Source organism: Balaenoptera musculus, chromosome 3 (assembly GCF_009873245.2).
Source record: "Balaenoptera musculus isolate JJ_BM4_2016_0621 chromosome 3, mBalMus1.pri.v3, whole genome shotgun sequence".
Classification (NCBI taxonomy): domain Eukaryota; kingdom Metazoa; phylum Chordata; class Mammalia; order Artiodactyla; family Balaenopteridae; genus Balaenoptera; species Balaenoptera musculus.
In genome coordinates, this window is record NC_045787.1 from 17,084,990 (window position 1) to 17,102,361 (window position 17,372).

General features: G+C 32.0%; 1 protein-coding gene across 1 annotated transcript in view; it reads right to left on the reverse strand.

Annotated features, from left to right (window-relative positions):
• LOC118893133 (cadherin-12) overlaps window positions 1-17,372 on the reverse strand; it is a 91,245-nt gene that overhangs the window by 60,732 nt on the left and 13,141 nt on the right. The gene's annotated exons all lie outside the window — the stretch shown is intronic.

The window sequence follows — 17,372 nt, forward strand, 5'->3', positions numbered from 1 at the left end:
AGTTTACATACTAGCACCATCTAAGTGTAACCAGTATCAAATGTGAAGGTGGGAATACTCATGAAATAAACGGATAGTAATGCAAAAGAATCCAGGATACAAGACATAGATTAAAAAGATACATAGATAGATGATAGATAGATAGATAGAAGACAGATATTTAGATATTTATAGAAAAATAAGGCTATGTGTCCTAACATACATAAATATAAAACATATATGTAAATGAATATAATAATAGATGAACTATTTCCTCAATAAGTATAAATCATTAAACTAAAAATTACTTGTAAAATAATAAGTGTATATATATATTTATATCTATGTATTAAATATATGTACATATATTTAATCTATAATTGATTTAAGTATAGTATACTACAGACTAATATTCAACTTATACTTAGTAAATTTTTAGTAGATTCCCTTCCAGGTACTTTTACACACTTTTAAGTCAGGACATAAAATTCTATCTCCCAATTTTTTAACGTTAAGGAAAAGAGAAAAGTAAAATGCTTATTGTTTACCACCAGGTGGAGCACCAACATTACTATAAATTTGACAGAGTCAGAAAAGCCTATAAAAATCTCTATCTATATAAAATATAATAGAATCAAGAAAAATTATGGTATCCCACAAAAATGAAAATATATACATTGTTTAAAAGAGTTTACAAAATCTTGTAAGGTATAACGTGAAGAAAAAAATATGGGCTATTTTACTGATATCTCACCAATATAAATATTAATAGGTTAAACAACAATCTGTTTAAATCAAAAAAAAGGAAAGAAAGAAAATAGGAGGAAATGAAAATGCTAAAGCAAAACTAAACACAAAAATATAAAGTTTAAATTAATATTGACACCAGTTTAAGCTTCTGTTAGTAGATTTTGGATTCTACTTTCCCATGAGTAAAGCAACCAGGGTAATTAATTTGATTTGAAATTCTACTTACATTTATAGCAATTAAATTAGGAAGGTTTTAATATGTTTTTTGGATGTTGAAGTTCATTCAACAAGCTACATTACAGTATTACAATTGTTTCCTTTGAGATATGAGAAAAAATAATCATTCACATTTTATGGAGTTTCTGCCAAATAGCCTATTCTTTATTCCCAGTTATTTTTAGAGGTCTATTGTTGTTTCACAACCGGTTACAAAATTTTCCAATTTCATTAGCCCAGGAAGCACTTAAATCTTGCCATCTGCTTTTCTAACCCCCGCCCCCAAAAAGGATATCTACTTTTTGCTCCTATAATGTTAAAATCAGCCTTATTTATGTCCATCCAATGGACATTACCTCAACGGGACATATAATATATTTAGTCTTGAGAGAGCTAAGTATTTACCTAAAATTGTTTGTTTCCATGTAATAGACAGAAAGGACATTTTACAGTGGTATAAAATACTTGCTTAATTAGTTAACTTAATAGTTAATTAACATTATAGCTGCCTTCAAACAAGATATGAGAAATCTCTCTAAAAGAGAAAATGTAAATGTTAAATAAATAAATAGATACCAAATAAAAATACTTCAAGTGGCAACAACGGAGTGTTATGTAGACATTATAGAATAATTTTGGTTGAAGAATTCATATTTATCTATCAAACTAGCAACTTTTCGTAGACTGTAATTATGCTTCATTAGGCTTTATTCCCTAAACACTTAAGAGAGTGGCTATCCTATAGAGTTGTCCAAGGTTTGTGAACTTAAAGCAGGGTTTGAATTTGAGACAACACGAGCAAAGAAAAAGAATAAAATTATGGGTTACATTGTATACTCATTGCCTCCAAAAAGGGTAAAGACAGATATCCAAGGGGAATTTGTCTGAGTTCAAATAGCCATGATTAGTAAGCAGGACATAATGTGGCTTTTGCAACCTAGTTTCTATAGAGCATGTGTTTCACAATAGCCATATTAAACCCTGATCCTATTGAAGCACTCCTGAGATATTAGCAAACAGAAGGATGCCTGAATTCCTGTTTAGTGTGGCAAGAAAGCATGTGACACAGTTATATAAAGTTGTACTAAATTTCTCAGTAACAAATTCCAAAGAAAAAGGACAAGGCATAGAACATGTGAAGTAGTTTTTATTTCCTTTTTTCTTCCTTTCTTAGCACCTATGTTTTACCGGAAATGTGTCTACAACCTTTGTGTCTCATTGTGTGATTGTGATATTGAAATGAAGAAGCACCAAAAGCCTTGAATCTATAGTGTGATCTGTCATGGTCTAATCTAACAGTACATCAGTAAGTGTTAGGAAAGTTCTTGAATTTTTCCAAATAGAGCATTGGAGGTCTATGTTGGAAAATAAATGCTCCTCTAACAGGATACTTAGTTAGGAAACATGACTAAAAATTACTGAAGACATAGCTGGCAGAGATTTGAGAGAGATAGGGAGCTGTCAAGTGTAGTGGATTTCAAGTTAAAAACATGGCCAAGCAGTGCATGATGGTGATGGTGTTGCATCACTGGGGAAAGGGGAGGGTTGAATGGAATCTTTAGGAAAATATGGGCATCTAACTTAAAAGCTTGGAAAATTTCTGCTTACTTTATCCAAGCTATTCAGGGGGAGCAACTTTAGGTTACATGTTAGGTTTATGAGTTTGCTTTTCATTTGAACATTTAAAAGTAAAAATAATAGAATCAAAAAATCAAGGGAAATAATCTAGTCTGGTGACATCACTTAGGCTTATGGTTAGTGAAGGTGAAGAGTTTAGCCAGAATTGAGACCTTTCAATGTCAGAAAAACATTTAAACTCTGAGAGGCTAGCTAAAGGACATCAGATAATACAGAGTATAGATGAAAGACTATATGCCTTTTCAAGACTATAGGCTGAGATATGACTTTTATGTTTTATAAAAGAACACTTTATGAGGCTAATAACAATAAATGTGAAGACAGCCATACTTTGCAATCCTCTATCAATATAAGTTAAATAGCAGTTTTAGAAAAAGTTGTCAGCATATAGTTTGCCTGCAAAATTCATAACTATCTAACAGCATTGGAAAACTTGTCATTAAATTGAAATATTAGTCTTGTCCTAAAAAGATGGACTTAATAGCATTCCACTAACATGCCCTACTAAAATTAAGATATAATAGAAGTAAAACAGTGTTTTCCACTTACATCTGTTTTCTACATTGAAGTTTTAGTGTACATAAAACAAACACATACAGAGCACTGAATTTTCTGTTCTTTGCATAACAGATATACATTGTAGTAAGGTGGAAGATGCATTCATTAAGACAAGCATTTCTCAGTAGAATATTGTAGTTGGTAATAAAGTCTACAGAACATGGAACAAGTCAGAGAAACTATGCATTAGTCTTGTCAGATTGTTTAGGTTCTGTCATTTTATTTCCAATGGCTTGACATTTTATCATTTCTAGAAACTCAACAGCAATAAAGCTAGGGTCATTAAGATTAATTCAAAACTGAAGTAAATCTTCACCTGTGCCAAAGTTGGATCGCTTATGATGTACTATGTAATTACACTGCCATCATTTTCTGGGCATCCTACTTTTGACACATATGAAACATCTTAATGGCACTACCTCTACAACACACATTAAGATAGAAGACAGGTGACAAGAAATTATTCACAGAGTCAATAAGAATATATACTTACATAGTTATCAAATATGCATGCTAGGCTTAACAAAAAATAACCATGTTCCCATAGAAAAGGAGAAAGCTGCATGTAGTGAACTAAGGTAGAATTATAGTGATCAAATTCTCTAGCTTCTTACAGATAATGTGCCCCGTTAATTCCAAAGGTAAAAGTATCTGTTACTTAATTATAGGCTAAGTGGGCATCCTCTAAGTGACTAATGCTACTCAAAAAATTATACTTTGATTATTAGAACTTGCACTGCGTGTGTGTGTGTGCATGTGTGCACATTCATTAATACCTAGGGACAAAGGATATATATTTCCCTTCCTTTTTCTTTGAGAAAATTTCCAAGTATTGATGAAAACACCAAAAGATATATATTTACTTAACAAAATACAAATTAATATGTTACAGTTTAATCAGAAATAAAGATTATAGGACCTGAATAAATACATTAAATGAATGAATGAATTATACAGTACTGTGACAACATACAGCCATAAGAATAGAAAATAAAAAGAAGGTGGAATAATCCATTACAAATTCTCTTTTGAAATACATTTTATTTTATGCTTATAGTAATAACTTATCTAAAGTTACTAAAAAACAATACATAAGAAATCAATGTTCAGCTGCACATAAAACGTATCTATATGTAATAAATAACTAAGTTGGAGGTAATTAGGCCTAAGTAGAAATTATTTCAAATTGATAAGAATGTTAAACATTTTTAAGAACTTGAAAGCATATACTTGAGACCACTTAAGGAGATGATTACTTGAAATATTACATTTACATTTCAACTTTAGAAAATAGAGAGGAGAATCAAGATGGCAGAGTAGAAAGGACTTAAACTCATCTCATCGTTTGGGCACACCAAAAATACAACTACTTACAGAGCAACTATCTATGAGAACAACCTAAAGTCTTACAGAAAAGATTTTCTGCAACTAAAGATATAAAGAAGGGACCACGACAAGATGGGTAGAAGGGGAGGAGATGGGTTATACTCAAGACCTACACCCCCAGGATGATAACTGGCAAACAGGAGGGAAATTACAACCACAGAGTTTGAAAATGGAAACACAGCATTCCAAAACCTATGTGAAACAGCAGAAGCAGTTCTAAGTGGGAAGATTATAATGATATAGGCCTACCTCAGAAAACAAGAAAAATCTCAAATAACCAATGTAACTTTACACCTAAAGGAATGAGAAAAAGAAGAATAAGCAAAACTTAAAGTTACTAGAAGGAAGAAAATATCACAGAGCCAAGAAGAAATAAAGGAAATAGAGGCTAAAAAAAAAAAAAAAATAGAAAAGATCAATGAAACTAAGATTTAGTTCTTTGAAAAGATAAATAAAATTGATAAACCTCTAGCCAGACACATCAAGAAAAAAAGAAATTAAAATGAATAAAAACAAAAATGAAACAGGAGAAATTACAACTGACACCACAGAAATACAAAGGATCATAAGAGATAATGACAAAAAATTATATGCCAAAAAATTGGACAACCTAGAAGAAATGAATACATTCCTAGAAGCACTGCATTCTTCCGAGACTGAATCAGAAAAAAATAGAAAATCTGAACAGACCAATTACTAGTAATGAAGTTTAATCAGTAAACAAAAAACTCCCAATAAACAGAAGTCCAGGACCAGGCAGCTTCACAAGTGGATTTTAGCAAACATTTAAAGAAGTTAACACCTATTTGTCTCAAACTATTCCAAAAAATTGAAGAGGAAGGGGCGCTTCCAAACTCATTCTGTGAGGCCAGCATCAATTTACAGGACTGTATCCCTGATTAACATAGATGCAAAAGTCCTCAACAAAACATTAGCAAGCCAAATTAAACAATACATTAAAAGGTTCATACACCATGACCAAGTGGAATTTATACCAGGAATGCAAGTATGGTTCTAAATCCACAAATCAATCAATGTGATGCATCACATTATCCAATGTGATGCATCACATTATCATAGGATAAAAATCATATGGTCATCTCAATACATGCAGAAAAAGCTTTTGACAAAATTCAACATTCACTTATGATAAAAACTATTAACAAAGTGGGTGTAAAGGAAGCATATCTCAACATAACAAAAGCTATATATGGCAAACCCACAGCCAACATCATAGTCAATGGTAAAAAGGTGAAAGCATTTCCTCTAACATCAGATACAAGACCAGGATGCCCACTCTCACCACTTTTATTCAACATAGTATTGGAAGTCCTAGCCACAGCAATCTGACAAGAAAAATAAGTAAAAGAAACCCAAATTAGAAAGGAAGACATAAAACTGTTATTCTTTTCAGACGACATAATCTTATACATAGAAAATCCTGAAGACTCCACCAGAAAAAAAAATAAACTGTTAGAACTAATAAATTAATCCAGTAAAGATGTAGGATCCCAAATTAATTTACATAAACTTGTTGCATTTCTACATACTAATAATAACTGTTGGAAGAAAAATTAAGAAAACAATCCTCTGTACAATTCAATCAAAAAGAATAAAATACCTAGAAATAAGTATAACCAAGGAGGTGAAAACCTGTACTCTGAAAACTAAAAGACATTGATAAAAGAAATTGAAAACTTATAAACAAATGGAAAGATATACCATGCTCATGGATTAGAGGAATTAATATTGTTAAATATTCTACCCAAGGCAATCTACAGATTTAATGTAATGTTATTAAAATACAAATAGCATTTTTCACAGAACTGGAACAAATAATCCTAAAATTTGTATGGAACCACAAAAGACCACTAATAGCAAAATAAATCTTGAGAAAGAAGAACAAAGCTGGAAGTATCATGCTCATGGATTTCAAACTTTACTACAAAGCTACAGTAATGAAAACAGTATGGTACTGTTAGGTCAATGGTATTGTTAGATCAGTAGATCAATGGAACAGAATAGAGACTCCCCAGAAATAAACCCATGCACTTATGGTAAATTAATCTACAACAAAGGAGACAAGAATATCCAGTGGGGGGAAGATCACCTCTTCAATAAATGGTGCTGGGAAAACTAGACAGGTACATGAAAAATAATGAAACTGGACCACTTTCTCACATGATATACAAAAATAGATTCAAAATGGATTAAAGACTTAAATTTAAGACCTGAAACCACAAAATTACTAGAGGAAAACATAGGTGGTGTGCTCTTTGAAATCTATCTTAGCAATATTTCTTTGGATTTGTCTCCTCCAGCAAGGGAAACAAAAACAAAAATAAGCAGATGGGACTATTAAAAAATTTAAAAAAAAACACTTCTGAATTGAAGATATTTCCAAATGATATATCCAGTAAAGGGTTAATACCCAAAATACCTGAAGAACTCATAAACTCAAAAAAAAAAAATTTAATAATAGGCATAGGACCTGAAAAGACATTTTTCCAAAGAAGTACAGATAACCAACAGGCACGTGAAAAGATGCTCAACAACTCTAATCATTAGGGAAATAAATATCAAAACCATGAGATATTGTCCCACACCTGTCTGAATGGTTATCATCAAAAAGCCAAAAAATAAGTGTTGATGATCCAGCAATTTCAATTCTGGATATATACCCAAAGAAAACAAAAACACTAATTCAAAAAGATATATGCACCCATATGTTAATTGCAACATTAGTTACAATAGCCAAGAAATTAAAGCAACCTAAATGAACATCAAGAGATGAATGGATAAAGAAGATGTGGTACATATATACAATGAAATATCACTCAGCCATAAAAAGAATGAAATCCTGCCATTTGCTACAACATGGATGGATCTAGAGGGTATTATACTAAGTAAAATTAGCCAGACAGAAAAAGACAAATATCATATGATCCCGCTTATATTTGGTATTTAAAAAACAAAATAGAAAAAACAAAACAAAAACAGACTCATAGATACAGAGAACAAACAATGGGTGGTTTCCAGAGGGGAAGAAGGTGGCGGGGATGGGCAAAATAGGTGAAGGGAATTCAGAGGTGTATACTTCCAGTTATAAAATAAATAATCACAGTGTCATATTGCACAGAGTAGGGAATATCATCAATGGTAGTGTCATGGCTTTGTATGAGGATAGATGGTCAATAGATTTACTGTAGTGATCTTTTAGTGATGAATTTAAATGTCAAATCACTATGCTGTAGACCTGAAACTAACATAATATTGTATGTCAAATATATGTCAATTTATAAAAGTGAACTATTTTTTGATACATGCTACAAAATGGATTAACCTTTAAAGATACTGTGCTAAGTTAAACAAGCTAGTTATAAAAGATTACATATTGTATTACTCCATTTTATGGAGTGTACAGATAGGCAAATCTACAGAGACAGAAAGTAGATAAAATTATGCATGGGAGTGGAGGATGCAATTGAGAGGAACTGGGGAATAACTGCTCATGGGTATGTGGTTTCCTTTTGGAGTGATAAAAATATTCTAGAATTAGATAGTAGAGATGGTTGCACAACTTTTTGTCTATAGTAAAAAACACCGAATTGTACACTTTTAAAAAACAAAAAAAAGTAAAAAAAACTTCATAAACAAAAACAAATAAATAAATAAAATTTAGAAAATAAATGCATATTACTATAAAACTGTTGATTCAGTGATTGAAGTCAGACATTAAATTGTTCAAATAGTGATCTTGTGTATATGTGTGTGTGTGTGTGATTTACCATCTAATTACAGAGAAGTAAAATGTTGCTTTATAAATATTTTAGTGTTTTAATTACTTAAGCAAGTATAATAGCACACAAAATGATCTTGCCTTATCTATAGGAGATAAAAAGGTAATAAAAGCAAAAACCATATCTCATATGACCTTGTCTCATACTTCACAGAAAAAAATAATATCATCGAGGGGATAACTCAGCTTCCTGAACTTTTAGACTCTACCACATCATGTTACCATTAGTCTAAAAATGTACAACATGCAAGATGTAATAAAACCCTTTTTTTCCCCTTTGTCTCCCACTGTTCCTTTAGACTTTCTTCATTGCCAGTATGCTTTGCCTTCTCTGCTCATCTTCAAATAGTAGTCTTATGTTGACTTTAATTACCAAAATCTAGATCTGGAAATCAGAAATTTCCAGTATATCATATTAATTAGTGTTTTGATCCATATGCAAAATTAAGACTTCTCCTGTCTGTCAGTCCACCCCCAAGCCAAACTGGGCCAGTGCAGATGCGGCTTCAGTTTGGAAATGGACAGCTTGACAGGCTTTCCCTGTCTCGTCATTCACTTGCCAGTATTGAAAATTCCAACCAAACCAATTCCAAACGAACTATGAAACAAAAACCCATTTATATTACTTAATGATTGTCAGAATAAAAAGTGTTCCTGATTCTCAAAAATATGTATTTTTAATATATGTGATTTATATAACCACTACTTCCATTACATAGTAAACATGATGTAGATCTTGGCAAGAGTGCACAACGTTTCAAGTGCATCAATAACCTTCCGTTGTACATTCATTTTATGGAGTACATTGAATATTCCCTTAAAACCTCCATTAATCATGTAAACCTTTCTTTTGTCCTTGTCTATGTAATTTCTGACCCACGTAACAAAATATAGTAGATGGATAATTCTCATTGATATTGCCCAATAATTTCACAAAAATGGGCCACATCTGAGGTTTTATTATAAATTATAAATATATTCAACATCTTACAAACTAGGCCTGAAAAATGTTTGAAATTCAAATTCACCTGGGAATACTTATTTAACCAAAAGTTTGATTTTTCACAGATTTTTTTGAAACATTGTGAGACTAGTCTAGAAAATAAACTTAACCAAAATTAATTTTTTCAATAGCACCAAGTTCATTGATCTACAAATTTTATTTCTAAATATTCATATGTTAATGCATTAAAACAATGGTTTAAATTTTCATTAATTGACTATTTTATAGTTGAATACTACATATCTCTTCCCTATCTTGTTGCTTATGCCTAAAATGTTTCATTTTCCCACTGCTCCTCATCCCCCTTTACATAAATTCTATTCTTCATTCTTTCAAGGACAACTTCAAGTCATTTTTTGATGAAATTTTTTCTTGTTTTTGCACTTCCATTTTTTCATGATTCGTTAAATAATACATTATGTTTTTTCAATGGTCTAAAATATTTTGGTACACATTTGCTGTTCCACTGGCTAACTCTTCTTAGAGGTTTCAGAAATCAATATTGATATTAATTCCTTCTACATCCTCTCAGATCTGCTCTGTAATGATTTGGTGCCCATCTTACACATTTGTATATCATTGTGTGCATAAGTCTATCATTCATTTTACTTCAAATAGTATAATTGTCCATTATACACAGAGCTGCTTGAGGGAAGAGTTTAATTTTTTTATCCCCTTTATACATACAAAAAATGATATAGCCATTTTTGCATTTACTTTTCTATAAAACTAGCAATCCATGAAACATAATTCATTAAAGGATATAATTTATTGTGTCCCATATTTGTTAATAAGATAGACATGTGCAAAATATTTTGTTTCCATGGTTTTAGTATTATTTATATCATGTTTAACTCTCATAAATACTGTATAAGTCTAATTTCTTTGCCTATATAAATGCTAAGACCAATAATAAGGCAAATATGAAATAGATTTAAACCATGTGACATAAATGAGAATTTAGGATACCTTCACAACTGTGGTTAAAAATATACACCATTGTCAGAAATATATGTATTAAAGGTTTGAGGTGGTGATTTTTAAGGTTCTCCTTATACCTTTGTTCATTCACCCTCCTGGATTTTCTTACATTCAAAATTAAAGAATTATGCCCTCTTTAATCTGATTAATTCCATCCATGCCTCAAGTTTCATTTGTCACTTCTATCATTAAATGTCTCTTGGAAATGTTTTTTTGACTCTGACTTCTCTTTGAGGCTCCCTATATTTTCAGCCATCATTTGTTCATTTCCACTCAAATTTCAGCATATCAACAGAAAAACCATCTCCTACTTAAATAATTTCTTCACATGCTCTTTATCTTACTTATCTCTGAATCCAATAGGTCACAAAGTCCTTTGCATTCTGCTGCTGTGTATTTCTCAATTCTGGCTCTGTTTGTTTATTCCAAACAACTGCCCTGGGTTTGTGCCACATCTTCTCTCTACTTCAGTGTTTACCAACTTAACAAAGTTATTTTTTAAACATATCGATTTATGATATTGCCTCTCTACAAAAAAGCACACACATACATACATAAATACATGTGTATAATTCAGGATTACGGCACTCTGCAACCAACCTTCTCTCTTTCAGTCTGTTAAATTCTTACTATACGTTTCTTCTTAAATGCTATAGCCTTCATATTTCCTAATAATCCCAGCTAGATCTAATAACTGTATCCTATTTATGCCAATAATTATTCTGATCATATTCCTATTATGGAATTTTACTGTGGTTGTAATATATTTATACATACAGATATTTGTCTTATAGAGTGCACTGTTGACTGAGAAAAGTAAAGATAGTATTATTCAATTCATATCTCTTAAGAATCAAGAACAAGTATGAATAAATACATATATTTGATTGTGTAAATGTGGCAGGAATTTTTTTTTAACATCTTTATTGGAGTATAATTGCTTTACAATGGTGTGTTAGTTTCTGCTTTATAACAAAGTGAATCAGTTATACATATACATATATCCCCATATCTCTTTCATCTTGCGTCTCCCTCCCTCCCACCCTCCCTATCCTACCCCTCTAGGTGGTCAAAAAGTACCAAACTGATCTCCCTGTGCTATGCGGCTGCTTCCCACTAGCTAGCTATTTTACACATGGTAGAGTATATATGTCCATGCCACTCTCTCACTTTTTCCCAGCTTACCCTTCCCCCTCCCCATATCCTCAAGTCCATTCTCTAGTAGGTCTGTGTCTTTATTCCCATCTTGCCCCTAGGCTCTTCACGACCTTTTTTTTTTTTTTTTTCTTAGATTCCATATATATGTGTTAGCATACAGTATTTGTTTTTCTCTTCCTGACTTACTTCACTCTGTATGACAGTCTCTAGATCCATCCACCTCACTACAAATAACTCAATTTCGTTTCTTTTTATGGCTGAGTAATATTCCATTGTATATATGTGCCACATCTTCTTTATCCATTCATCCGATGATGGACACTTAGGTTGCTTCCATGTCTTGGCTATTGTAAATAGAGCTGCAATGAACATTGTGGTTCATGACTCTTTTTGAATTATGGTTTTCTCAGGGTATATGCCCAGTAGTGGGATTGCTGGGTCGTATGGTAGTTCTATTTTTAGTTTTTTAAGGAACCTCCATACTGTTCTCCATAGTGGCTGTATCAATTTACATTCCCACCAACAGTGCAAGAGGGTTCCCTTTTCTCCACACCCTCTCCAGCATTTATCGTTTGTAGATTTTTTGATGATGGCCATTCTGACCGGTGTGAGATGATAGCTCATTGTAGTTTTGATTTGCATTTCTCTAATGATTAATGATGTTGAGCATTCTTTCATGTGTTTGTTGGCAATCTGTATATCTTCTTTGGAGAAATATCTATTTAGGTCTTCTGCGCATTTTTGGATTGGGTTGTTTGTTTTTTTGATATTGAGCTGTATGAGCTTCTTGTATATTTTGGAGATTAATCCTTTGTCAGTTGCTTCATTTGCCAATATTTTCTCCCATTCTGAGGGTCGTCTTTTCGTCTTGTTTATGGTTTCCTTTGCTGTGCAAAAGCTTTTAAGTTTCATTAGGTCCCATTTGTGTGGCAGGAATTTTTAAGTGACTATAATGTGATTTTCAAAGACTGAAATAATAATGAAATAAACTTAAGCATTTTAAGAAAACTGGGGAAATGATATTAACAATCATAGCATATATCCTTTACTCTGGGTAAAATTGTTTAAAATAGTATTATGATTATAATTGCCACCTCAAGAAGGTCGCTAGCCATCCAACTCATAAGCATAATTCTTCTGAGAGTCTGCTAATGGGGCAATGGGGCAACCAGGCTATAATCTTTTATACTTTCCCACATGGGAAACAGAACTAAATAAGTAATCAAAAAGTGTCAGCACTATTTTAAAAGGACTCATATACTCATTAGCAAAGCACAATATGATGTGAATAATGATAATTATAGCAATGAAAAATTATTTAAACATTCTGTTTCTGTTATTTTTTATTTGCTTACATCTGCCCACATAGAGTCTAGTGAAACTCACTAATCCCTTCTCATTGGAGAACTGGGAGTGCAAAGTTTTTCCCTGAGCTTGCCTTCAAATTGTATTCACTTTGATCCAGTTTGAGTTCAGCCTTAAAGCATCAGTATCTGACATCCGTAAACTCTTTGGAAAACTTCTAAACAAGACGTACAACTGTATATGAGTGCTTAATATGTTAAAAAAAATAAACTTTCAAAATACTTAGTTTAAAATGACTACATTTTAATACTCAGTCTCCACCCAAATAGGTGGAATTTTGCATGAATCAAAAAATTCTCATGAGGTACGAAATAATTAACTCATTACCTCTAGTTAATGAATAATGAAAAAGCCTTCTCACAGAATCAACACTTGCCCCTTCATCACAGATTTTCAAATTGTGCCCTGCAGAGTATCTATATCACAATCTACTGAACACTTATCTACAATTCAGATTTCTGGGTCTAAGCTACATCAATTGATGCAGAACTTCCATCACTGGGACATAAGATCCCAAGGAATTCCTAAGGCAAATACAATTTGAGAACCACTGGGAGAGCCACTGTGAATAAGTCCCAGATTATCATTGCATGCCTTATCTTCAGGAAATAGTTATTTCTTATTTATTTTTATTGAAGTAGACAAAGGCCCATTTGGGAATTAAACTTGAAGTGTTTATTCCACTTAGTAAAAAGCTAGTTTTATAATGTGTCTTGGCTTATTTTTCAAGAATAGAAATAAGAGTCATCAAATATGACTCATGCCCACATTCTATGTGAGAACTGGAAGATACCTGAATATAAACACTTTGTATAATTTTTTAACCCCTAAAATTTATGATTTTTAATGCTTTTTAAACATTTCCTCCCAAATGAGGAGCATATCTAATTGTCATATATCATACATACATAAATATCAAAGATCAACTTATCTAATTTTTTGTCATATTCATATCTTTGGGACGTACTGACCTAAAAGCCACAGAATTTGTCAGAGAATGCTAGAAAAGTGTTATGTGTTTGAAATTACTTAAATACAATTTAATTATGGGAATTAAACTGTGTATTAAAGTTGATGCAAATTGGCACCAGTACTAAGTTTGAGAAACATAAACAAATATGAATTTATATCATTAACACCCTCATATATTAATTTTTTGTTACTATTTAAAACCGACACCCAGTTCCAATTAAGGAAAGCCTTAACTTACATTTGATCTATACACTTAACTTTGCAGACCAGTTGGTCCACGCCACCCTTCCAACCTCAAATATTTGAGTGAAGCTGAAGTACTCATTCTCATTTAAATAGAAGTGGAGCTCACATAAGACCCATTATTTTAGTCATGCCTCTTTTGGTATTCTTTCAGAGTAATTGCCATCATCTTCTCTTTCTCATTCTTTCACCTAAAATAGCATATTGGAGGCAGTGATAAGAACAGAAATTCCACCTTTGCCTCAGAGACATCGTTTAGAAACATGCTGAGGGTGTCAACAGTTATTTGTACTTGATCTGCAGGTAGGAAGCAGGCCCTTGGCCAGAGTCTCCAGATAAGTTGGGAGGAGACATCTGTACATAATTCACTTCCTAACAGTCACAGAAAGAGATTGTGAAAAGAACCGAAGTGATTCTCAGCATACACACATTTACATACTCAGGCATATCTTGGGCACTCAAAATCCAGGAAAAATTTTCTCCTATGATATTATTTAAATAAATAGATAAATCTATATAAAGTTTTGAATTCTCAAATTATATATATATATAAATAAATATTAAAATATAAATATGTACAAATAGTATATCTAAAAATAAACTTAACACATGAACTTGTATCTTTAGTAGTCAATCTCAGTCATCCCCATGACAATCAAACTTCGGACACCTGGCAGAACGTGATGGTACATTTTCTAAGGCTGGATCTGAGTAGCTGTCAAAATTCAATTACTCTTTAATTCTGTATTCGGAATGACTTATTACATGGTTTTACCAAGTAAATTTCAGTATCAAAGCTTATCGTTTTCCAGGTATAAAGACGGTAAATGGTAAACAAAGAGAAATAGACTTTGTGGGCCCATCTGGGTATAATTGGGTTCATGGTTCTAGGTATAATATTGGATACAATTATATGTTTTAGAAAATAACTATTGTACAAATAATATTTTAGTGACTTATAACTGAATCAATTGTCCTATAACTAGAAACAGTCAATATAAACATGTTTGGTAGGCATTTGATGAAAACAGACTTACTTTATTTTGTTTATTTATTTATTAATTTATTTATTTAGGCCTCGCTCCACAGTTGGTTTGCTGGATCTTCTTAGTTCCCCAACCAAGGATTGAACCTGGACCACAGCAGTGAAAGCTTGAAGTCCTAACCACTGGAGCGCCAAGGAATTCCCAAAAAACAGACTTACTTTAAAATACTGTTTTATTTATGACTAAGAAATTGTCTTAAAATAAATATTAATGTCTTATTTTCTGCATTCGAATCCATTTACCATACAAACAGTTCTCTTAAATGCTTATTATATTGAAAAAGAAAGGAAAAAGAAGCAAACACTTCTCTATGTTTCCTACAAATTATCCCTTTTTATGTAAACTATGAAGGGCTTTATTTCACCTACGTTGTTTTCTTATTCATTACAAAACTATTACACAGAAGAGACAAGTGAGAGAAGTATTTTGCCTAATGTGAATTAACCACATCACTTAATTGATTTGATCTCATAATGTATAATTTAGATCAGCTTGTTAGATGGTTTTGTCATTTAAAATTCAAGTAATGGAAACCATCAGCATTTTGCTGTAGCTTATTTTGACAGATGGAGATCCTCTACGGATGTCCTTGATTATCGTAGATGGAAGCTATATGACTATATGTAAAAGATTTTACAAAGAAAATATTTTGTTTTTATATGACTGCAGGTAGAACTCTTTTAACAGGCCTGGCATTATTTCTATTTCTGAAACAGTATTCCCTCCTTTGTTTGTGAATAGTTCTCTCTGTAGGACTTTTGGGGCAAAACACAGGCATTAAAGGCAAATTGCATTTTAAGACGGAAAGTGATAAAAAGTTCTGAAGTCCCTTCATAAGATTAGGTCTTGTGTTCTCCTACCTAGGAGCTGTGTGATCTTGGACAAGCTACTTAACTTTTATTAATAATATACTCTTGTTCTTTTATTTCTAAAATTGAGACAATACTATACAGTCATTGTAAAGCTAAATGGGAATATATATGCAAATCAGTTTGCATAATGCATGACACATGGTAACTTATTAGTAAATATCACTGTCACCATCATCAAATGAAATTGGCAGGAAATTCTGATGCCTCAGGGACCATCTATTTTGCAACAGTAAAACAGCAAACTATTTACACTTGCATCCTACAAATGGCCATGACATTTAATTTTATTTTCATTTCTAACAGATTTATAGAAGGAAATGGATGGAAACGGGTGCTTAACAATGTCACACATGCATATGTACACACACAAAGCCAAAACGAATTATGATTAGTAAATTTTAAGAAATTATCTTGTGCATATTTAAGCAATGAAAAAAATGTAGCTCCATGAAGTTCATCTGAAGGAAGATTTTTTTTCAGCATAATTGCTTAACAGACATGAACAAATATAGCTAGCTGTGGGAAATTCTCTTGTTAAGTTATATTATGTATGAAATATATGTTTTCTTGACTTTTACATTCAAAAGTTATTATTTCAGTTTGTCATTTCATGTCATATTTTCAGTTTAATTGATCCATGTGAGAAATATTCCTGCAGAAAGAGCACTGGCTTCTAAAGAGGTGGCTTTTCTGTTTATAAATGTATTCTGTCTTTTTCCTCTGAAGGATATAATTCAAAATGACAGTACAGTAAAAAGGGCTTGACACAAAGGCATGTAAGATTTCAAGGGGATTAATTTTTTATTCATGAAAATGTGAAAACCCTCTTCTTTCTCATGATTCAAAAATATCTCTCACCTATTATACTTTCAGGCTATAGTTCGAATATGCATGTAACACAAGAAGAAAATAATTACATCACAGTGATCTATTTGGTATATTCCCTCTACCCTCTCATTTCTGTTTATGATGACAATTCAGCATATGTCATGTGACTCTTTTGCAGACGTGTCTAAAAAATATGGTTTCAGAGTGGCAGGTAAAAGAAAAGAATATCTTTTCATTTTCATATGTTAAACTAGAAGAAATTTGAACTTTAGAATTAAAAAAAAAAGCCTTTGCCAGTTTTGTTGATCTTGGGCAGGTTAATCTAAGTCTCAGTTTTCTTAACAGTAAGATGTGGAAAATAAAGATCTCAGAGTGTTTCTGAGGAAAGGAAATATGAAAATGATAAAGTTCCTGACACAGCATGAAAATGCTCTAAAAGTTCAAATGCCCTTAACCCCATAATCTTTCCTAGTGGGTCTCATCTAATTACTCTTAGATCTACAGATTCAACTTCGAATAAATTCCAAACAAGCCTGCTGCTTTGTACAGATTCTTTTCACTAGATAAGATCTGGAATT